A 26,142-nucleotide genomic window follows, 5' to 3' on the forward strand; every position below is an offset into this window, starting at 1 on the left:
CTAGGACTGTGTTAGCACCTGGACATTCTTCCTCTCTGAACTATGAAAGATCAATATCTGCAACCAGTAAATCACATCATCTCTCTCTCTCATTTTTTTTATCCCACAACGCCTTCTATGCAACTTCAAAGTTAGCTTATTTTTTGTTCCTGCTGCTGCTTCTTTCCTTAGTCAGCCAGCCCATAATTTGATCCATTTCCTCATAGCATTCTTAGGAACATTTCTCCCCCTCCCCCGGTGCCACCCCTTTCTTCTTCAGCCACCCTTTTTTAAATATCTTGACAATTACACAATGTACTTTCAGAGTTCCTAGACCCCTGCTGTTAGAGGAAGCTGGATAATAGAAAGTGACCGTGCAGAGTGGGGGGCAGGAGACACAGAGTTTCCAGCTTCAGCTGGCCTCCTCATGGTTGTGCCTTAAGCTATGGAATAGAAACCAACATCCTTAATCTTGTTCTAATTCATGCTCATTTCTCTAATCTTTTCTGCTTCAGATTTCCCCCCACACATCTTGTTTTCTGGCCACATTAAAAGGCTTTTCATTTCCCAGACAAACCATTTTGTCTCTGCATCCTCTCTCTGTAACTCCCTTCTTCACTTTGTTCACCTTCCAGACTTTCTCTCCTTCTTCAACACTCAAGCCAGCATCTCATCTATATGATCTTAAGATTTTTCTTTGGGCTGAGGGGAAGATACACTCTCTGGGCTCTGATAATATCAAATGCATATTTAAATTTTAGAGCACAGCTGTATCACATAGGAATACCTAGATTCAGAGTACTAGCATGAGAGATACAGTGTGTAGGAGGCATACACTGTAGCACTCTGGGTATAAGTATTCAATCAATTGATAGGTGTTTAGGGAACATTATAATTGGTAGAGACTGAGTATTTCGGGTGCTTTGAAATTCAGGTCGTATGGAACTAAAAGGAACTTTTTATGTGCAAATTTGGGTTCAAGATGGCAAAGTAAAAATACATGTTTTTTTACTTATGTTACTAAATCTTTGTTGAGTTTTACATTAATACATAGAAAACTGTAAGCATATGAAAGTTAACATGGAAGTAGCACTCCACATCTGCCACATGTGTGAGAGACCTAAAAAAAGAAAGTGCATACTGGGGAGCCAGAGAGATTTGGGGTTCATAGTCACAGACATGCAGACAGATAATTGGGTTCAAAATGAAGGCACATAATCAAAGGTGGATAGTTAAGCAGTTGTGCCGATCAAGCTAGCTCCACATATCCATCTCCAAGGAGGAGAGCCAGGTGGAATGTACAGTCAGTCAAAAAGCAGGGAGTTGCAGGTGGAAGTCAATGAGTAAACAGTCTGAAGAGAGTCAAAGCTGCTGGTGCATCTGTTGGGGCCACAGCGTAAAATTCTCCTTACTGTTGATCAATTAGTAGAAGAAAAAGGCTATTTATCTGTCTGCTTTATGTGTGACCTGACTTAAGTTTATTGTTATTTATAAATAACAATAAACATTAAATATGTATTAGGACATTTTTTGTAATATTGTCAGCCTTCTCTATGTAGTGGTAGGTGAGGATTAAAGATCTCTTTCCTTATAGTCTCAGACAGGATTCTGCTGTCTTGTTATCAAGCAAGAACAAAATCAGTTGTACTAAACTTAATGAAGTTGTCATTCTGTTTTGTTTTCTTATGTCTTTTAATTACACAGAGCACAGAATGTTTACATAAGCCAGAGGACAAAAGATTCTAAAGACAGAATTCAGTTAAACTTATGGTCAAATAAAAGTCCTTGGGTGAACAGCTAGATTCAAAGCCATTTCAGAATTAAGCCTGGCTTATCAACACTAACTGTTCAGATTATTGAACTTGCTAGACCTTCATAAAGCTTTTCATGAAGTGGGAGGGTATAAGTGCAATATTTTTAGAAAATCCACATATATTTAACAATAATGTTAAATCAATTAAAATACATTCCATTTTATCAATTGCATTATTCAACCAAAGCTCATAAGAGTTAATATAAGATGGAGTGTTTTTGCTACTTGATAGAGACTGAATGCTTCTGAATAGAAGCATTTTAATTAATTAACCACCCTTGGGTTTGATTTTCTAAATGTTTTAATTATTACTCCAGAGTACATCTCAAAATTAATATTTGGTTGAAACTTATTTACTTTTTTAGGTCAAAGAATATCAAATATTGTCAGGTCAAATGCTTCCTTTATATCTCACATTGGTTCATATGTATATATCACATTACCTATAAAGAAATTTTTGAAGTAAATTTAAAACAAGAGGCTTTCAATAAACCCTACTGTTCCAGTTTTCTACTCTTGCATAACAAAATATGTCAAAACTTACAATTTAAAACAACAATCATTTTATCATAGCTCATGATACTGTGGTTCACAATTTTGGGACGTGCTCAGCTAGGTTTCCTCTTTCTACATGATAACTGAGATTGCTATGCTGTGTTCAGCTGGCAAATGGACTCCTTTGTGAAGGTCGGTTTGGCTACTTACACGCATCTGGCACCTAGTAAGGATGGACTGAAGTTCTCAGTGGTGTGTTAACCATTGTCCACATGTGGTGTATACAAAATGGAGATCTAAGGGGGAGTCAAATTTGACTTTTTGTACGGCAGCCAAGGGTTCTGGGAGACAATTCTCCAAAAGACACAAAGTACAAGTTATCAGTTTTTTAAGGCCTGGGCACAGAGACTGGCACAGCTTTATTTCTCTCATAGACTTTCCATTAAGCCACAGATCTTGCTTACAGTCAGTGGCAGGGGACAGTGGTGTTTCCATCCTCTCCCCATACTCTGCTACAATGAATCAGTCTTCTTGTGTTCTCTCTCTTTTGAAAGTCCATCATTCCTTACCTTTCAAGCTATTTGGTTTCCCTGAAATCTTAGCTCTCTGATGGATTCAAGAATAAATATGCCCAACTTTTCTTTATTACTATTAGGGTGATGGTAAAACATTTCAGCAAAACAAGGTGCGGGCAGAAAACAGGAATATAGGTGGACCCAAGAAACAGTGACTCTAATCTTAGAAATAAGTGATAGGAAGTTCCAGAATAATTTTCAGAAGACCTAAGAGTCAGTAGGTTTATATTAGAACAATGGGTTATATGTTAAGAAGAATGTATGAAATACAACAAACAAAATATAACATGGCTTAGAGGGTAATCAGGGTCATGTTGATTCTTTATCTGAATTTTTTAATAATGAGAATAATTTGGCTAAAGAATGGAACATTAACTGAACTTCTACTATTGTTATATACCAATTTTCACACTTCCGTACACTATGTGTAATTGTTTTATCTCCCCAACCAGACTGTAAGCTACCTATTCATCTTCGTATTAGTGAAAACTTAGCATAAAGTCTCTTTTGATAGTAAAGAAATGTAGTCGATCTTTGGATAAGTATGATTTTATTGTCTTGGTCTTTTAGGAAATAACATACACAACTTAAATTGGCACAAGTTTTATACAGCAAATTAAAAATATTTTATTTTCAGTTAAAAAACTGGATTTTCAAGAACATATTTTAATTTTATAATCCATAAACATGTTGGAAATGTCATTAGCCGAATGTGAATTAAGACTGATATTAGGATATTGTGGGTTTGCCATTAGAAGTCTCAAACAGTAGAAATATGTCCAGTTTGATCAACACATGAGACACACAACATAATTCGTTAAATATAAAATGTGGTGTTTAAAGTCATTCTGATCATTAACCAAAATATAACCAGCTTTAAAATTATCCTACAGGTCTATAGGGTAGATGAACTAGATGAAATTGATGTAATCACAATTAACATTATTGATGAGGGCAGATGGATGATTGTGTGGCTCTAGGAATTATAATCTAAGGACACAGCATCAGGATGTATAACATGAACCAAATCATTAGGGGACATGACTCAAACTCAAAATAAAGAATACTTTTTCTTAATTTTTTTCCAAATATGCCAATGCCTTGAAAGACCAAGAAAGGCTGAGAACTCATTCCAAGTTTAAGTGGACTCAAAGAAACATTATAACCAAATGCAATATGTGATGCAATATGTGGTATAAAGGACATTATTAGATGAATTCACAAAACTGTGCTATGGATAGTAGACCAGATAAAAGTGTTCCATCAATATTAGATTTCCTGAAATGATAACTGTACTGTCATTAAGAAGGATAATGTCCTTGTTCTTATGATATATACATTAAAATATTATAGAGGTAAGGACATTCTATCAGCAATTTACTCTCAGATGCTGAGTGTGTGAATGTACACACACACAACACACACATCACATGGAGATGATGTAATAATCAGTGAACCTGGGAAAAGTGTTTGTGGGAGGAAGCTCTTTGTACTATTCTTGTAATTTTTCTGTAAGCTTGAAATTATCTGCAAACCAAAGTTTAAAAATTATCACCTCAGGGAAGATTGGCATAATACTACTTGGGGTTAATACATATTTACATAGCTCCCTTTATTTATTGAAATCTGCCCAACATCCTGGCTTCACACTTGGAGCTTAACCCCTCTGCCTTAATTATATACTTGGTAGGTGTAAGTGTGGGCACCCTTTGAGAAATGCAAAGTTGTAGGTACTACATAGTTGTCTTTTAAAATGTTACATTTCACCAAGTCACATTGATATGAGATGACTTTGAACTACTCATAGTCCTTTAGAAAACTTAACACAAAACTAAACCTTCTTTTGATTTTTACTTATTAAATTAAAGAAACTATAAAGATTTAAGTCTTTTGATGTTTATTCTATCAAAACAAATCATTAGATTGAGAAAATTACAAAATTGACAGAAGTGATCATTATAAATTACCTATTTACAGTGACTTTTACAGATGCCTGTAAAAGGATTGAAAACACACACACAAAAATGTTATTGGCTTGAAATGTGTGTAGAATTTTCCCCTAAAATGCAGATTCTCTTGTAAATACCTGTACAGAATGCATTCAAATTAACAAAATGGTGCTTTATTGGACAACCTAGAAATTTTTCTCTCTTGTTTCCCACTCCCCGCTTCTTCCTTGCTCCTGAGGCCTTAATACCAACAGAAGACTAAGATTCATCTGCAGTCCACTTAATATGTGTAAGCAGCTGTGATTTTATTTTTTGATGCTGCCACATAAAAAAAGTTTTTTTTCCTTGAGCTATAGGTGTTAATTGGTGTCTTTGTATCTTGCTAATTAAGTTCTAGCAACACCTTTTCCCGTCATCCTCGTTTGCATTTAATGAGTTCCCTTGTTGTATTAATTTATTGAATAATTAGATAAAACAAAAAAAAGTTCAGTTTCTTTAGGCTTGGTTTTGGAAGGTACACCTTAAATATTCAAATATTCATAAAATGTATACATTACAAGGAAAATAATCAGCTCAGGAACATATAAACTTAATGTTAGTCTGAATAGTCATACTGATATTCTTTAATAACGTGATCATTAGGGTTTATACAAAAAAAAGAAAAGATTGATTCGAAAGCCCAGGCAACAACAATTGTTTTGGTATAATAAAACAGAATCACATATGGCACAACACGATGCTCATACCAGAAACCTTTGCAATATTTAAGCACAACAAACAAATTATCAGTTAATCAATGCGCCCGCTGGACTCTCATTATCATTTTTATTTGCATGTTCCTTTTCTTTCTAAAATTCTTTATACGGCCTGGGTCAAGCATTATTAAATTTTTTGCTATTTATTATGATGTGAGAATTTACTTGACAAACGAAGAATGGAAAATCCATTGGCATACATTAAAACTGCTTATTTAATATTATAATACTTTTAGTTTGTCAGCAGTTAGGGAGTTTTGGAAATAATTTTGATTGAGAACATCAAGTGTTAATGATTCTATTTTGCTTTTACTCAAACTGGTTCAGGCCGATAGGTTTCTAAGTTGTCCAATATCTTCAGAAAGGTTAATGACATCTCTCTGCTCTACTTATATCTTTGGTTGAAGAGTGGGTTTCATTTGGCTTGGCACATTGTTGTTGACCTTTTGGAAATCTAAACTTTTAGGGTAAAATATTCTTATCTCGTTAAATATCTATCAGTCATTAAGGTACAACAAACATCCAAAAATGAAAATATCAAGCTATAACTATTAATACTAAATAGGCACAAATCCAATAAACACTGCAATTATATTTCGTGAACAAACAAAAGATACATTACTGCTGAAAGTCATCAAAATATACCTTCCTTCAGGTATTCTCTGATAGCTATGATGACAGATGTAACTACCATTGTTGCCCAGTTTTGATAACGCTGAGCCTTCCATCTGGGATTAGCACATTTTAATAAGAAACCTTAAAAAGTGCAATAACGAACCCCCCGGAGATGATGCTATCAATGCCTTCTAAAGGAATAGTACTACTATTTCCTGGCTGTCCACATTACATCAATGTTTTGCTCTAGGGTAGAAAACAGGTGTGTAGAGAGGTTGTGAGCGTGAAAGCAAGATCATTTGTCTCTGCTTGATCTTTTGGTGAAATGCATTAGAGTAAAAATTCTTCCCAGTGTCATTTGTCACTCAGGAATTGGAAAAGAGAGTTTTTCTCCCAGGTATTCACAAAGAGCCAAAATCAATAATTGACAAAGCAATCTAAAACTTCCATTGCCATTGGTTCTGCTCTGCTCCCAATGCTAACTTAAATCCCTCATGACTGTTACAAGTATAAAGGGGACTAGAAGACCCAGACAGGCAATTGGAGACAGAGATAGCAGAGCTGTGAGAAGATTGTTTGCAGAAAATATTCTTCCCATGTGTGGACTTGGCCTTTGAAGCAAAGAATTACAACAGGAAATTAGGCATAGGCTGGCACAACCTCATAAACAAGTGCAAAGTTGTGTCAGCACACAAAATATTTCACTAGGCTGCCCTTCCCCTAGGAGGTTCACAGGTGGTATAATAAATGAAATCAGCAATCCTTCCTACATGTCTAGCATATATGATTATTTTGGCTCAGCCAACCATTAGTTATTTGTAAGCTGGGGTATAAATACAGACACTAGTTGAATATTTATGTACAGCTCCAGAAGCCACCTTCATTAATTTGTCTACATATGGGGAATATAGCTGTGGGGGAATGGAAACTATTTACTCTGGGAGCCCGTAATGTAATGTATTAAATATGAATGTGCTCTTGGTGTGGGGATCCTAGAAATCTTGGTAGGTGTTTGGTCCCTACTGACCCTTTATCATTTTCTCTCTTCCTGAAATTAAATATAAAACTGAATAGCTGCCTTTACCATTTCGCAAATTGTGATGCTACCAGACTCCTTTTATAGGAAATTCCCAAAGTTTTTATCCAGGCAAAATATATTTTATTAGCTAACTTGTAGCACGTCTCTCCTCAGAGCCCAAGTAGACATGATATTAAATGTTCTTTTGCCTTTGTAGAAGCATAACAATCTGAGACTCCTTTGTTTTTCACCAAACAATAAAATTAACCAGTTATTGAATTTATACAGTCATTAGAGAGCCATTGTTAGTGTTCTTTCAACAAAATAAACTACTCAAAGAACAAACAAACATAAAAATTAACACAGAAAAGAATATCATTTATGTGCATTTCCCCCTGGATATTAGATTTAGAATGTATTCAGAGAAAATGGTCTCAATGTCAAAGATTCATTGCTGTAAGAAAAAGCTATCACCAAAAGAACTCTAATTTTCAACTTTCTTTTCATTTATTGGATAAAGTCTCATTCTTCTTTTGTATAAAGAATAATTATAGTGATTTGCTAGAGTAAAGTACTTGAAAAGTATTTGCTAAAATTTGATAGAGGATTTTCTTCAAATTTCATTCCACTCTGAATATTTATAGATACAGTCAATTCTGAGATTTTTCCCCCCCAAGCTTAGATTAGTTTTCTATATCACTCAGCTTTCTCTGATCGAAAGCAGCCGCTGAATTATGTAATGAATTTTGCTTTGTTTTGACTCTCCCACAAAGGGACACTAGCATTTTGTAATATTTAAGGGTAAAGGAGTGAAGCTGCATCTCAAACTATTTACCTTGCTAAGATGTAATCACCAAATCATAAAATGGTGTATCTGACCGTCTCAGTCAGAAATGATTAAATTTAATAGATTTGCCAACAGAGATGTATTCTAGAATTACCTAGAGAGTTGGGTTAAAGCTTTTTGGACTTCACTTTGACCTTATAGGTAGAATAAATACCAGTGATTTTGAAAGTAATGTCTTATAATTCTATTAAATTCTACCAATCTAGTGTGATCCTTTAATTTCAAGAAGAAGCTATTTTTTTTGTTCATTTAAGTCATTTATCCAAATTTAAATATGCTTTAGTGTTAGAGAAGGATCTGCTTTTTTAACTCCTAGTCCAGTACTTTATAAAATGTGTTAAGAATTAATAGGAAGCACGTTTCTTCTTGGTTTCCTACCTAAGGCCAGTCAAACAGGATATTTAGTCAAATAAGAAATTCAGAATATTTAGTATGTTTTCTAAAGTTATAAAGTAAATACCCTTGGAAAATGTTCACAAAATTACTTTTTGTATTTCTATCATCTTTAGAAAAAATAATAATATAAGATGAGATAGTATATCAAGTGCTTGCTGCAAGTACCTAGGAATCCTTGGCCTTTAGGATATCCATCTCATTTGTTAGAAGAGATATTAATACTTTTTATAACTCACTTTCATTATAAAATGAAAAGTTAACTTTTAATAATCTCATTAGGTTAAACTGAGGAATAACAAAGAAAAATGAACAGTTTGAAAATATTTAATTGGAATATATTAGTGAACTTTAAAAAAAAAAATCTTCATTTTGTATGAACCTTCAGAATGTTCTTCTAAAGGAGATACAGAAGTTTAGAACAAGCTATGTGAAAATATTTGACTAAGTCAAAAGAGGAGTATGGGGGAAGTACACACCACCCATCCGGAAGCCCTGGTAAGACTATTGAAGTATACCACTACACCTACAGGGAAATAGAGTATCGGAAACTCATGTCATTCATATAAAATCATTAAATACAGGAACCTACTTAAACCTTAAGCTGTCTGTCTCAAATGTAGGTATATATTTAACAATGAAGCTTGGTGATTGAGAAAGTTATGTTCAAGTAGAAGCGAATGAAACTACAAGGATTCCAAGCAGACCAATGCCTCATAGCATAAAACTTCAGAGAGAAAGGATTCTACTAACAGAAAGGAAAAACAAAACACCAAAAAACACACACTGGGAATTGAGTTGGTGAGATGGGGACACTGGCTGAGCTCCCCCTGGTTGATGATTTAATGATAGCTAATGGAAATACAATCATTCATATAAAAAAAGCCACATATTCTGCATTAACTGTGGTTTGATTATATAATTGGTTAATGGATAAACACGAAAGATAAGGTTTTAGCACTTATCTACATATATCATAATGCATTTTTATGACAGTTTTTCTTTCTAACTTAGAGAGGGTAGAGTTTGTTGTTGTTATTGATATTCTTATATGGAGTGAATATTTAATATTATTTAGATGGTAAAATCATGTGTAGTTTACTGTCATATCTTCAGAGATACAAAGCTAGAAGATTCCTCTATGTTTAGACACCACGTGTAAATTGACACAAAGGTATTTACTGAATATTTTTTATCCCCTCACAGGCCAAAAAAGAACTCTACTCACTGAAGCCACTGGAGTACAAGAAATTTAGAAAACTGTTTATTTTTAGAAAAATAAGCAAAAAACTTATATGAGATTTAGATAACTATTTACTTTTATAAAAATCAAAAATTTTAAGCTTTAGTTTCCTATATTGTAAATTATAAATTTAAATTAAATAATTTTTTTCTTAATATTATTTTTGTAACAGAATATTTTCCCCACTTTTTAAACTCTTGAGTTCTATTATAGGTATATTGTTTTCAACTTGTGAATAACCTTTTAAATATTATATTCTTATGTCCATTTCATTTTCAGGGAAACTGAGCCTTTATTTATAGAATGTGCTTGTTCTAGAAGTTGTTCAAAAAAAAGACTCAGTAATAATAATCACATCTATTATATGATTAAAATGTGAGGACTGAATCACTGAAGTATTAGGTCACTTAATTTGTGTAACCCAAAGTTGTTATTAAAGTGTATTAACTTTAGAAGGGACATCAAAGGGAATCTATTGCAACCTAGCATTAGAAACAGGACTCTCCTCACCAACATTCTCGAATGAGCTGAAGGATAAAGCCCTAGTTGCATTCTCATTAGGTACATAGATTAGAAAGCAGTCTTTGAATGACATTTTTAAGGAACACTGTTAAATGTGAGAAAGGATATGACTCATGGTAGGAAAAGAAAGTCATGTAAATTAAAAGTTCAAAAACTTCATAGGAGAATTTTACCAGAACAAAATTAGCTAATGAAACGAAGAGTAAAGTAAATGTAATTGCCTGAAACACATAAAAAAAAAAAAACAAATAAAAACAATGAGAATGGATAATGCTAAGAATGGCAGGAGAATTAAGTCCAATTTCTTAATTACTTAGAAAAATTTATACTAATCATTTATCATCTGAGCAGCTTAATTGGTTAAATAGTTAAACTTTACAAATTTGGTGACTTACACAAAAAAATACATAGGTTATATAGGAAAGACATGTTCAGGTTCTATTAATAAGGTGATATTACTATAAGTAATTAAATAAAATTGTCAGGAAGGATTTATTCAATTGTTCATAGAAAGTGTAGATACATCCTAAGCATTTGATTTCTTTGAACTTTGGCTTCTTTTTTTTTCTATATCTTAAATTGGGTGGAAACGATGTGTTATTCACTATTTTTTTCTTAAATCTCAATATAAAACTTATTTTATTAAACAGTAAGTAAAGAGGTCTTTTGTTTGTTTGTTTTGTTTTCTCTTTTCTAATTTATGTAACTACAATGGTTGGTAAAGAGAAAATGACCTTAACAGTGAAATTAGGTTTTGTTGAAATGGTGTTGTTATCTTTCTAGTGTATTTGTATTTGCTGCATTCATAACAGCAACTATTACTCTTATTATTTTCATATTGCCTTGTTCCCACCAGTAGAACACTTAAATAATGAGATACAGAGGATTCAGGGGAAATGTAATATTTTGTAGTTTTCTTGTGCAAAATTCCTCTTTAGTCAGTGCATGCTCAGCTGGAAGAAGTAATTTATCAAATATCCTTCCCCAACAAACAGTGGTGATACTCATTCAAAGATTTTTTTTGCACTGAAAACATCCATTAGTCTTGGGCTGGCAGCACAAGTAAATTTCAATGTCACTGGACTCTAAATTACTCTGAGGACTACAGTCAGAAGGAACAAGACAAACTTATTTTTGCAATGTCATTCATCAATCTAATGGCAAACCAGTGTATCAGTTTTAATACAGATAGTTTCTATTCAGCTATGAGCTGTCCACGCCTTGATGGTGGTTATCTCCTGCATTTAAAATGGCTGCTAGCACCTTCTCAGGGCATGTTCTTCACTGGCATCCACTGTGCAAGAGTGACTATATTTTTCCAAAACCTTTGATTCCCAAAATTTCTGATTGGACAGTTTAGGTTACAGGCACATCCCTGAACCAATAACTATGACCAAGGGAAAACAATATGCTAATTGGCTCACCTAACATCCTCTGGATTAGAGATAGTTTCACTTAAAAAACAAAGATCTCAAGTTGTCAAGGATTGGTTCCCTAAGAAAAACTAACCAAATGTTGCTAAAAAACTGGGAGATACATGCTGAGAGGCAAACAATAAAAACATCAGGACTATAAAGGAGATTTGCTATCCCTATATAGTCTACTTTTCCTCTCACTGAATCAGAAAATCTGTGATTCAAAGTTCATCCAAATAAGTACATTTCCCTTTTATGAAAATCACTCACAACATAACCAGCTTAGTAGTTATGCCTAATTGCCCTTTTTTAGGCCTTTAGTCATATTCATTTCTAAAACTATGGAATTCACATTATGTATGTTTTTTGCCTTCCCAAATACTATCATGAGACGGTGCCCTATCATGGAATAGAAAAATACAGATGTGAAGATATTTGTAAGATGTAGTTCCCAGAGAGCATTGATATCCTCACTGATTCTTTTTTTTTTTTTGCATTTGTTTTTATTGTATTTTTTGTTTAATGTAAGTTTCCCATCATTTTTTATCCCCGCTATGCCTTCTACCACCTCCCCCACAATAGCCACACTGCAGGCCATGCCCACGAGTCCCTTTTTTCTTCTTTTTTGCTCAATCCTTCCATCCTCCCAACCCCACGCCCCAGCTGTGCTCTGCTCTCTGTCTATGAGTCTGTCTCACTGACTCTTAAAGGATGAACGGGGATCATCCATTCTGACAATGGGAGCAGTGTGTGGAGCAGCTCGGTAAGAAAAACCAAACAGAAGGGCATTTTCAAAGAACTTCAAGTCACTCTATTGCTTGACCCAAAAGTATGAGGGGATAAGGTGAGGGAATAGCACGTAGGAAGTAGATCTTGAAGGGTTTTATATTACTCAAGTGAAACCTGGAGGTATATTTTATCATGAGTGGGGCACCAATATAAGAATTTTCAAAGGTGAGCAACATTATTGTTTTCACCTCTATGAGAATTCTTTTTGGCAACAGTGTGGAGAATCACCTGGGTGTAGTAAGAACATCAGTGAGGCAGTAGGGAAGCTATTCCCAAATTCCAACTGATGAAGTCCAAACCAAGGAGGCAGGAGGAGGCTTGATGAGGTGCAGACAGATTCAGGAGCTCTTTAATAGGTTCTATAGGACTCTGAAGAGAGCTCAACATAGGAGATGAGGAAATGAGCAGCACGAAAACACGATCTAGTTTTCTTTTTTAGTATGTTGACGTGCAGCAGGGTAGTGCATTAATGGAAGCAGAGATTGTACTTGAAAGAAAAGGCTCCACAAAGAAATGAGTTCACTTCAAATAGACTAAGTATGAAGTGTGTGAGGCATTTCTGCAAGGAGGTCCAACACGCAGCCCAATATATTTGTCTGGAGCCCTATAAAAAATATAGGTGTGAAGTATTTTCTTGAGGGTCGTCAGCATAAGTGTGGCAGTCAAAACAATGAGAATGAATGAGATCATTGAGAACGCGTTTTGAATGAGCAGTAAGCAAATAGAAGACTTTCAGACAATGCTCATAATTTAAGGAATGAATTAAGGGAAAGAGTCAGTCAAGGAACTGAAGAATTAAATGTAAGGGAAACAGGAGAGAGACTAGCACAGAACTATCTGGTGGAAGTAAAAGGATGAGCACATTTGAGAAGAAAGTATAATATAATGAGCAGACACAAAGTAAAATAAACAATAACATATTTGTTAGATGCTGCTATGGCCATTTCCAGTCATTATATAGAGCAACCTCACATTTGAAATCACAACTTCCTTTGAAAGGAATACAATTAACGGGACATTTTCTTTTTAAAAAAAACCGATGATCTATTGATTCTTAGAATAATCTTCTTCAGAGATCTCTAAGGCTCATCCTCTATTTTCACACATCAAATTCTGAGGTGCGGAGTATGTCAGTTTTTATTCAAGGTCACACAGCTGGCCTCTGTGTCAGGACTAGAATTTCATTATCTTGACTTCAATTCATTCTAGAATCTTAAACAACTTACACTCCAAACATAAACTATCTTTTTTTTTTTTTTATACAGATACAATCTTTTACACCAGGTCCTCCATTTTTTTTTTTTTTTTTAATTTCTTCATTCTTATCAGCTATCAACCTATCCAGACAACATTTTCTTTTCTTCTCAGCCTGAACAGAGTGAGTACCAATCATTTCTCTCCCGTCAACATAATTGATTCCATCACCTCTTATCCTTTACCTCTACCTGACCCTGAAAATTACACATCAGTAACAACCCTATGATCTCCCTTTGGTCTCCACACCTATGTCACTACACACATGCTGCAATTATGTGAATTGGTTCTAATTCTTGCCATCTCGACCTTTCTTGAGTCCACAGTACTGTGCAGAAAATATTTTCCTATTCTCAGTCGGCATTTGCTATGATTTTCCTCTGTGGTTACACCTTCCCTAATTTTTGAAGTTTATTTTCAAACACTCCTTTCCTGATATTCAAATGAAATTCACCAGCTATTTTTAGAGACAGTAAAAACCATTGGAAAGGACAACTCTTACCTGTAAATGTGATTAAAATCACACCAATTGATATCCTTCTTTTTCCCACTTTCTCTCTCTACTGTTCAGTGTCAAGTCATTTCAATCTCTTTCACTGCTTTAAGATTCTTGCTTCCTTAGCTGTTGACCTTCCTTTTCAAATCACCAACATCTCACACTTGACTGGGTCTTTCCCCTCAGTTAGTGGCGACAATCAAGTTTTACTTAAAAAATAAAAAGTAAATTTTTACAGTTTCATTTTAGCTCTAATTTATTATTCTTCCCGTCTTCTCCCCTTTTTCTTTCTCTTCCTCTTTCTCTCTTATTTTTTTATTCTTCTTCTCAAAGGCAACACTTTGAAACATCTGTTCTCATTGTCTCAAATTTCTTATTTCCAAATCATTCCTCCATTCATTTAAATCCACTATAAGTGACTTCCACTTTCATTGTTAAATTCAAGTTGACATAGATTCACAAAGGATGTCTTGGCAATGTAATTTGGATCTGTGGTCTTCAGTTAATACTTTGACAGCAGTGAAGTCAGTCAGTGGTTCTAAACTCTTCACATTTAATTTATGTGGGGAGTTAAAAATATTTACTGATGTACCAATTGAATCATAATTTCTTTTCAGTGGAATTCAAGCATTAATGTTTTAGGAAATCTCTCTGTGCCATTATAATGCTTAATTAAGGTGGAGATCCTAAGACCTAAACATTGACACAGAATAAAGTGAGAGAAAGACTGTAACTATTTCTGAACAAAGGATTACACGAGGTTCAATAAATTACACCAATGAGAAAAGGAGAGATGGAATTTAAAGAGAAAGGATTCTGTATGAAATTGCACTGATAATAGAGTTTGGAAGTAAGGATTGGTAGAAAATTCCCAGTAATACTTCTGGTTCAAAATGAGGGAGCTCTCAAAGATAAATGTCCTTGAAGAAGAATCAAATCTCAGTGAATATAGAGTGGTAAGGATTTTTAAATAAAAATTGAAAATACAGAACAGATCCTTTACAGTCGAACAGATTCTACAAATTAAAAAAAAAAAAAAAAGTGAGTGGAGCTAGTCTGTAATGGAAAGATGATCACAAAATGAGAAAAATCTAAGCAATTATAGTGATCACAGTAGCAGAGAACAGATAAATGATGTCTAGGGACTATATGGTTTTGACCTTCATATTTCTGTTCAATGATATTCACTGTGGCTTAGATTCCAGTCCAGGTGATACTCTATTAAACAAGTTTAAATACATTTAGATTCCCTCTTCTATTTCAGAAAAGGACAGATCCTCAAAGGGGAAGTAGAGATTGTATGGGGAACTCCATGTATAGTGGTAGGGAGAATAGTAAAGTCCATGGGTAATTGATGGAAATATTGGCAGTCTGTCATCAGGGCCAAACCTCCATAAAAATAATTGACAAATATCTGCTACAAAAAATAGAATTTAGTCAATTACATAAGTATGAACTAAGAATTTCCAACACAACATTACCTATACTTTCTCTCTCTGTGTGTTTGTGTGTGCAGACCAATTTACGGCAAGAATAAGTGACTAAAAAGTTCACCATTGGTAGGACTTAAAAAACTGAATTTAGAATGTACCTAATAGGACTTTTCTTTCCCATACCTACCAGTCAATGGTTCTAAACTCTGCACATTTAATGTTTTCTCCAGAGTTCTTGATAAGATATTCCTAAAGGTTGTGGTCATAACTCAATCATTTATTGTTCACCTTCGATGTATATAGATTGGGCCTAAATAATGATAACAGCCAGTATTTACAGAGTCTATACAGCAGGTACTAAACTAAAAGCTTTATGAGAAGTTATTAAATTAGTATTATAATACTATACTTAATGTGTTCATTTCATAGTGAGATAATTTACTCTTACTTAATGTTTATATAATTTTTGTGTAATCTTGACATAAAAAAACTTTCAAGATATCACTAATAATACTTATTTTTACTGAGTATCATTGCTATCTGAGCCTCTCAGTCAAAAGGTTTATACTCAAAATTGGATAGCATCTAAAAGCAACATGGTTTTCTGACTGCTGTTTTAACAACATTTATTTTGGGATGAGATGTGCTATATATATATTACAGTTGTTTTCAGGAAGTGACTAAGGGTGACATGAATTAATTGATAACAAGCCTCCAAATGGAATTTTTATTTTGGAGATTAAGAAATCCAAATTCCTGCAACACAACAGTACATAATAATGCCATATGAATGGTGAAATATCACTTCCTACTGAAATTTTCCTGGGGCTTCATGACAGTTACTTTTTTCAGTTATATTTTAAAAGGTCAGTAATTTTCAAAGGAGGTAATAAGAGCAAGAAATCTTAGATGAAGTATGAGAATTAACAAATATTTAAGATAGTTTCAGTAGTTTGGATTTGTTGGAATGGAGCTTTCACAGAAGCAAGAGTGAAAGTTAAGGCCTAGAAGTGGTTAAATAATGAATTGCAGTGTCACTACAATATTATCAAGGAATCTGAGCTTTGTAGGTAACAAGGGACCTCTGAAAAATCCTGAGAATTAATTCCACAGACAGAAAGTAGCATTTCAGTACCAATGACCTGGTATGCATGAGGGTTGGAGGTAAGTCCCCAGTGAGCAGGTTGTCTAAGTCTTGTGCTCCACTTTAGTGTGTTGACATGGGTATGAATGTGGAAAAGTCAAGATGCTTGAATGAACAGTTCTTAGCAATTTAATAAGGGGATAAGGAGCATAGAAGGAAGTGAAATGTTGCTCCAAGATTTTTATTCGAAATGAATGACTGAGACCTGAAGCCAAGTAAATAAACAAGGAGGGAAAAGGTGATACTTAATATAACTGAATTCTCCATGAAGACAGAAAATTAGCTTTAGTAATTTATCAAGTACTCATCATATTAAGAGACTTCTCTAAATTTTCTTTTCCTTTCTTTCTAATTTGAATTTTACTTACTTATTTATTTTAAAATTTATGGTTATTGTTGAAGGTATTACAGATGTCCCCTTTTTTCCTCCATTGATCCCCTCCACCCTGCATCCACCCCATCCCCAGGCCTTCCCCACACTGTTGTCTGTGTTCATGGGTTATGCATTTATGCATATAAGTTCTTTGATTAATCTCTCCCTACCTACTCTCCCACCCCCACCTTCCCTCTGATATCTCTCAGGCTGTTCCATGATTCTTTGTCTCTGGATCTATTTTGTGCCGCTCTGAGTTTTCTGGAATCTCATGTTCCTGCTCCCATTGATTTGGGAAGATTACATAACTCAATATAGAATTTAAATATGTGATAGATCTTATTTTTCAAACAGCCAATACAAAACTTTCATAAATGTTTCAGATTGGGAGGACTTGACATCTAGCTTTTAATATTCAAAGTCATGCACTAGTACAGCTTCTCTGCTCATTTGAATATTTTGTGACATTTTCTCACACTCATTATATCAACTCTACATTCCTGCTGTTTCATATAATTCAACCTTAATTTTGAATATCACGAATTCAATACTCATAAAATATCACTGAAGAAACCTTGAAGCTCTAAGTAATGCAATGATCAGTGTCCTCCAACTCAAGATAATATATGGGAAGTTTTCTACCCACTTAATTCCTCTTAAGATTTGAAGCTGCTCAAGTTCTTAAAAATGATGTAGACTATAGCTGCTACTTGATCTAAGCTGGTTACTAGAAATTGCACCCATAAAATATATTAATATTTTAAGTATTTGAAAATCTTACTCATACTCTGGGTCACTCGGTCAGGCAGCTTTGGATGCTTTTGTGAATTGACTTCTTTACCTGCACTACCACTTACTAAATTATTCCCCTTTAACTGTTAAATTTTACATTTTCATTATAGGGCTAAATTGTCAGGAGATTAGTTTATTTTTATTGCTTGTATTCTCATTTGTAATTTTTATCAACATAAAACACGTTCAGCAACTTTATATTTTGAAGTTATTTAATTCATGGTTCTAGCATAAAGTCTGAAGTTGAATACATTCTCATCAGCCTGAATTTGAAAGAATAAAACTCAGTACACACAGACATATATGGAGAATCAAAGAGCCCCAAATGTCCACACTTTAGCAGGGTACAAATGTAATGTTTTCTCCTTGGAAGTCAGTATTAATTAAGGAGCCATCAACTCCTTTGACAAATTGAACACAATACTCGCAGTGAATTAACCTAATAAAATGTATTTCTTGCTCATGTAAAATGGTCAGGTGCCCTAAAGGAGCTTAGAATTCTGTGATATCTCTGTTGTTTTACATCAACTTTGCAACAATGTTAGATTGTATTACTTGGTATATGTTTCTGAGTGTCTCTTAAGTAATATAATTAAAATAAAGAGAAAGTTTAAGTGATATAGGGATTCACCAGAATAACATTCAAACAAAGGTTCTACCCATCAACTTGCACAAAATATCCTGATATCTCGGGGACTTATTACAATAAATGCTTATTTTCCATTTGAATGGAATTTTCCATTTTCTATACATGAATGTATATACTGACTATTGATCTACTAAGTTGTTGATCTTTGGGACTTCTTTACTCTTGGATCCAGGTTGAAGCAACCTACTTATTTGGGACACTAGAGTTCTGGAAGATTTAGGCAAACACATGATGACTCTTGAAGAAATATATGTCATTTCTGTTCACATTTCCTTGGCAAAAACTAGTCATGTGGTCAATCTTGATGTTGTCAGGGTAGGAAGGTAGGATCTTCCTACTGAACAGGGGAGTAAATTCATTTGATCTATTATATAGTCTACTGCAATGAAATAAACTAAATAAGGTATTTATTAAATCCATGCTACCTAAAAAATATATAACTATACAATGATTTATTTTGTTGTTATTTATAATGTTAATACATAAAAACATTTAAAAGAGTTTTTCTTGTCCCCATAATAAAAATTTGCACTTCTTTATCTATTATGGAAATCCCAGCAGTCTTACAATGATCTTTATTTTTCTGGAATTCTTGAATAATTACAGTGAATTCTATTTCATATCTACAACCTGCAGAGTAAAGTCATAGAGGAGGAATATAACAAAATAAAATGCAAGTATTATCTAAAAACAAAGAAAATGGGGACAAGTCCAAGCATATTGTACTTAGTGCTTTTATTGATTTTGGTGTTTGGGGAACATAAAAATGTGACATTGTGTGTTTGTTTCCTCATTAAATGCCATATATATCAAAGTGCTCCAGACTGTGTTCTCAGAGATGGTAATCTGAGAAACTGGTGACATGTTATCCATGTTAATCACTTTTAAGAGGACATCTCAACCCTTTCTTCACAGAGAAAATAGGAAGTTTTCAGTTTCCCATCTACCTCCTTTCTCCATACTTTTAATATTTTCTATCTATAACAACCCATCTACCCCTGCCCTCCAAGAGTCATTGTATTAGTAGTTGAATCATTTCTCTCATGTATCTGCAGCTCTTCCTTTTTTCTATGATTATGTCAATGACACCCTCGCCCTGAAAACAAGAGAAAACCTTCCCTTGAAGATCTATTTCAGTAAATTTCTGGGGCTCTGTGAACCTGCGGTTTTGATCGCACTACTCAACTGTGCCATCACAGAGGAAACAGCCAGGACAACACGCCAACAACTGTGCTCTTTACACTAAAACTTCATTCACAGAAACTGGTTAGCCCTGTGGGTCCCAGCGTGTTTACTTCTCTTCTCTTCCAATTTTCCTATTAAACCATTTCCTTTTTGTGTTTTCAATCAACCTTCTTAGAAAACAATTGTAATTCTCATGATACACAGGTTTTCATCTCTGTTCCAGGCTTCAAAACTCTACAAACTGACTCCCACACCCCATATATCTGATATTTTCCAGACATTTCAAACTTTCAAACACCCTCCAAGTCTATTTTTGTCCTGAATTCGCTGTTTTATAGAGCCTTCAGCAGCCACTAAATTTTCCACAGAAGTTATATAGTAGTCATCCTTGATTTTACCCTCGGTTTCACTGTCAACCACTCCCACTTTATTTCTAGCCTATTGCAGAATGCTATTGATCCAATTCTTTTAATACCTCTCAAGTGCCCTCACTTTATTTTATTCAGACTACCATAGCCTTATTTTAGGACACTGTAATTGCTTGCTTGGAATACAATCAAATTGTTTCAACCTTTTCTATGTTTAATTTTTTATCCATTCTAGAGGTTTTCTTTTTCTACAAAGGACCTAATAGCATATCACTTACTTGTTCAAATAATTCAACTTCTTGCCATTGCCCTCCAAATAAAATTTAAACTGCTTACCATAGTTTACAAAGTATTTTCCAGATGTGGCCACACATGTAACTTTACAGAGCATGATCAAAGTTCTCCCACCTGTGATCCCCCATATCACCCACTCTCAGTACCTACTGCACTGCACATACTCAGCATATTCATGCCCATTGCCTCTCCAGTTACTCTATGATCTTACTTTTTACTCTAGGTTGTAATGAACAGTCTTCTTGTCTGAATTATTCACTTATTCATGAAATTGTGGACCCATGATCTATTTCATGATTATCAGTGATATAGGCCTAGCTCTGTGTTTAACAAATATACTCTTTCTATATGTGGATGACCCATTATGATGTTTCCTGTACTTATTTCTCTAGTCTAATGACACATCTTTGCAAGTTACTCACTGACATTTTCTCTGCCCTGAAGATAATATTTACTTTGTGCTTTAAGGTCTTTGCATATTATGTTCTCTTTGTCTGTAAACTTCTGCTTTTTGGATTGCTTGGATAATTGTCACCTCACAAAACAACTGCCTTGTCTGAGTGAGATCTTTAAGGGCTATTGTACGGTTTTGTTATTGCACTTTTCTCGTTTGTCTTAAGAACCACTTGTTTCAAATGGAGGCTGCACTTTCAATCTGGATTCTGGTGTGGAAGGGCACGAAGGGCAAAACCATAGCCCACCACAGCAGAAATGCAAAATGAATGAGAAATTAATGATTGCTGTAAGCCTCTGAGATTTTAGAAAAACTGAATAAAACAGACAACGTTTTCAGATTTAAATTCAACCCCCATGTAGTCTCTTAGCTTTTTATCAATGTATGATGGCTTGAAATGTCCGCTTATTTCCATAGGGGAAAAAAAAAAAAAGAAAAACAAAAACAATTTTTCCTATTTTCTCCTTAGATATTGAGTAAATTATGAGCTTTGATTTTCTTCCCATATGATTCTTATTAGCTTCAGTAATGCAGAAGTCTCTCAATTAAAATAAAAAACAAAAACTGAAAGAGCCACACTAAATCCTACTCAGCACTGCATCTAGCATGCCCTTGTTGCTTATAACAAGATTTATAAACAGTTTTCTTCTTTCCACTCCCATTTGTCAGCTCCCATGACCTCCTCAGCCTTCTTTATTTATGTTTCCATCCCTCGGTGCACTTAGACAGTTTTTCATGTGCTTAGTGATGCACATGCCTCTAAAGGCAATGGACACTCTTCTAGCCCTCAGTTTTCTAGGAGGCCCATTCACACTTAACTTTTTGGACCATTCCAGCCTTCATGAAATATTTCCATCTTTCACTTTACTGACCACTACTTCATCTTTTTTGTGTGCCTTTGTTCCAAATTAGTCTCTGTCCTTAAATGCTGTCCCTTCACAAATTAATATTTTTCTAAGTGAATATTTAACACTTTCACTTGAAGGTCTCAAGATACATCTCAAACTTTATATTTCCAAGACAAATCACATGAATTTCCCCCAACAGATGAAAATCTGTCACTATGAATTAGTTTTAAGTTTTAGGTCTTCATATAATCATAAAATATTTAGCTGTAGGAGAAGCACATGGAGAACTATTTCCCAACAGTTATATAATTTTCACTCCCATTAGCAATGTAAGAAAAATTTTGAGTCATCTTAGTAGTTAGGTATTAGTTTGAATTTTCTTGATGAATAATTATGTTGAACATCTTTTTATGTACTTATAAGCCCCAACTACAAAAACTTAGCTTCACCCAGTTTTTTTCCATATTAGAAAAAGGCTGTAACTTGACTAAGGAATAAAAATCATTGACCCTGTGGTACAAAAAATGCTATTATAGTCTAAATGCTATTGCAGTCTATTATGCAACAAAGATACGCTAAAGGCACCATTTTATCAAAAATTTTACGGGGGAAAAAGAGGCAGAGTGGGTGTAATAAAGCCAAACACTGAATATGAGTTTTCCTACAAAGAACTTTGTTTAAGAGGTCTCATTTGGAAATGCACATTCATTTAACTGTATTTACAAAACATGATTTTTCTTTTCTACCTAAGAATAATATGGAGTGTGGAAATGCTTTCCTACGCAGGAAGGCTTTTGATTCATTTTGCTGAGCTTTGGGAAATGTAGCTTAGCAGTTACCTTGCATAGAAGCTCCAAGCTACAGCATGCACAAATTTAGCAGAGTCTGCCATGTACAGCAATTTTGATACTGCTACATATAATTCGCATTTACTGCATTCAGCCAATTGCACCCCTTTTATCAATGTATAGAACTTAGAGCAGGCTGACGGTTCACAAAAGTGTGACATTACCTAGTCTGCATTTCAGTCTATCTGCTTTCTGATATGCTTTAAGAAAGAATCTCTCTTGACCTGGACTGACATCCTCCATCCTCTACTTCCAGTCCCCCGTTAGTTACTATCTTATCACTTACCATGAATACGTGTAGTTCCATCCTTAATGTCCCAGAGATAATTATAAGTCCAAAGGCAACCTAGTGTGAGATTTGCATGCAGTACATGATCCAGATAGGATTTTTTTTTCTCCATTTGTTTTTGTCAATCAGAAATTAAGATTAATTACAGATTACTCAGTTTATAAACATTTACCAGCCATCAGTGCTGTGAATGACCATATTGAGAATACTTGCTAAGTTTAATATCAATGCTTCTGTTCTTTGAGTGTGGAGAGGCGGCATTTTTAAAGCTGTAAACACAAAATCCATAAAGAATGAATTCTGTATAGTGGAATTTGTACAGAATTTGTTCAAAATGTCCATAATGAAAGCAATTAGAATATTCTAATTAAAAATCAATCACATAAACTCATAAAAAAGGCATCCCATCATTTAAAAAATATGTTAAATTAATAAAATGGAAATCTGGTACTTACTTGTTAAGAATTGTGCAGTGAGTGTCATTATAATACAATAAATTACCCTCACTATAGTACTGTTTCTGTTAAAACCTGCATATGTCAATTATTCAGGATACTTACAGAACATTTTTAAAGCAGTACATAAATACATACATTATTTCCAAATCTGTGTTAAATTGCAAGTCCACAATTTATTGAAGCAATTTGAGGGAATAGAAACAATCCATTGTTTTATTTTAATAACAAAAAAAGCAGGTGAGGGGCAATAGGCAAACAAGCTAATTTTTATGAAGCATTTGTCAAATGGCAAGATTTCATTGAGTGTCTCTGAATTCAAATTTTCTCATCACATTTTTTCATTCCTGACAATATGAGAGACTAGGTACTCTGGTTGTTCCACAAAAATAAAACCGCCTAAAACTCATTTAAAATGTGCACTCTATAAGTGAATCAATGCAAAAAGAAAATGTAAGAATTCTCATTTGGAAACTGAGAAACATAGGAGAGAGAAAGCAACTTATGGAAGGAAGAAAAGTCTGTAACAAATTTGACCTTGAGTAAATTTGCCAAAGATGTTCCAGATTGGTTTGCACAGCCTCTCAGAATGCAAAAAAAAATGTGAGAGAATATCAAGACTCAAACAATATGGGATTCTATTTGGAAAAGTGCCCTCACTAAGGTGGGACCATCAGAAGGCTAAACCTGTAGTGTCACTGTGAACTAAAACTAGTCAACCCATTTCTCCAGGTGATAAAAGGTAAACATAAATGAGAAAAGACAAAATAAGAACAAGTTGGATCTCACATCCACATTCTTTGCATGATAAAAAATAAAAATATATATATATAAAACGCAAAAACTTCTCGAGTTTATTTTAAAGTTACTTTAGTGTGGCAAAAGCAATATAAATCCTCTTTGGAGGATTTCATCTTCATTCTTGAATTCAAAAAATTCCTCCAGGGAAAATGAGCATTCACAGTCAAATTTCACTAAACAAACAAGAAAGGAAGAACCACAAGTGAGAACATGCAAAAAAAAATTAAAATAAAGCTTTTAAAAATATTCAATATTACAACAATTATAGAATATAAATAAATATACATACAAATATATTTAATATGTTAAAAATATAAAAGACTACTTTGAAAATACAATTATGGAAAAAAGTAAACATGTATAAACAAACTGATTTTAAAAGGACTAAGTGGAACTTCTAGCTGTAAAAACAGAGGCAATTGGGTGTGACAGCAGGTAAGGCACAGCTGGGGGATTTAGTGAACTGATAGAGCTGAAGAAATCTTCTAGAATGCAGCAAAGACAAACAAGGACATGGGAAGTAGGAAGCAGAACTTAAGATAGAAGAAGAATGTGTGTAAAGGATTAACCTACCTCTCACTGGTGTTCCAAAAGCAGAGGAGAGAAAAATATTATAGAGATTATATGTGAGAATTATTGAGAACTGATGAATGATGACAATCAATATATTCAAGAAAACCTATGAATCTTAAGCAGAATATTAAATAAAAAGTTCACATCTTGCCACAGAGAAAAGCACATCTTAAAAATAATCAGTGAGAATAGACAGATTGGTTTTAAGAGAGTGACAGTTATACTTACTGTTGACTTGCAAAACGGCATCCAAAACAAGTTTCCTGACCTTATGCTCAATATCCACATGGAAGGAATAAAGGAAGAGTTGCTGTCTTTCCTTGGCAGTCTCTACCCCTTCTGCTCCCCATCAGAGAACTCCATGGGTGTCCCTGAACCTAAGGGACACAGAAGTGTCTGATTTGCTCCAGACACCATTAAAGGGTGAGGGGCTGGCGGAGAGGCCCACAGAATGAGACAAGAAGGCTATAGCTTGAGAGTTTAGCCTGGGATTATCTTAAGTCTTATCTAAAAAGGCCTTGGTCAATGAGGGGACCTCTGCAAAAAGAGGCTTGGAAGAACATCACCAGATGTCCAAGACTTTAAGGAGAAATCTCAAGAAAGCAGCCAGGGCTGATGCCCTGAACCTGGCTGGGAGAACTACCTATAAGGGATCGCCAGCTGTGGGGAAGGGTCTCACAGAATCTCTAAGTGTGCCCTGGACAATTCATCACAAAACGTCCTATTTCTTTCAGCGGAATCAAACAGCAGTTTACAAGGGGTCAATAAGACCATTCTTGTCCCATAACCCCTCTCATATGAGTCCTGCAAGAGCCACAGTCTTCTTGGGGTGTAAGGGAAAGGGCAAGAGACTTAAGTGTAAAAATAGGAAAGTTCACTGCTTTCCCACTCCACTGGCCAAACTCGTAAAGAGAGCTTTAAACAAATTGGTGTTTTGATTCTTCTAGAGCAGAGGGAATTCTAATTAACAAAATAAGAGGATTCTCAGGAGTGAGAGTTACTAGAGGACTTATATTTTTTAACCCGGGAGTAATCTACTCTGTATTGCGTTCAGTAACAGGAGTTTGCACCTCAAAAGGGTTAAAGGGGTTAACTAAGGAGTTGTGATGACATGAGTAAGTTAATTTCTGATTGTATCTTTGCTCATTTTCCAGGTTAAATAAATATTAATAAATCTATGAATTGAATATGGAGTAGTTAAACCAGTGTTCAGTGTTCAAGGGATTCATTAAATGATTGTTTTGGAAATATAGTTTTAAATATTCACTCGTTATATCAAATGCCTTCTAGCTTGCTTTGAAAATGGTGAAAACTAAATGAAAATAATTTAGTTCCAACCACTTAACTGACTAAATACACTCTATAGCTTGGTGGAGAGGAGGGGAGGAAATGGAGAAATTAAAGGCAAGGGCTTCTCACTGAGGTGTATCAAATCCTGTTAGTGCAGGTAATTTCCTTGACTGGAAACAGGACAGGGC

Source organism: Miniopterus schreibersii (genome assembly GCF_964146895.1).
Source record: "Miniopterus schreibersii genome assembly, chromosome: 2".
NCBI classification, from domain to species: Eukaryota; Metazoa; Chordata; class Mammalia; order Chiroptera; family Miniopteridae; genus Miniopterus; species Miniopterus schreibersii.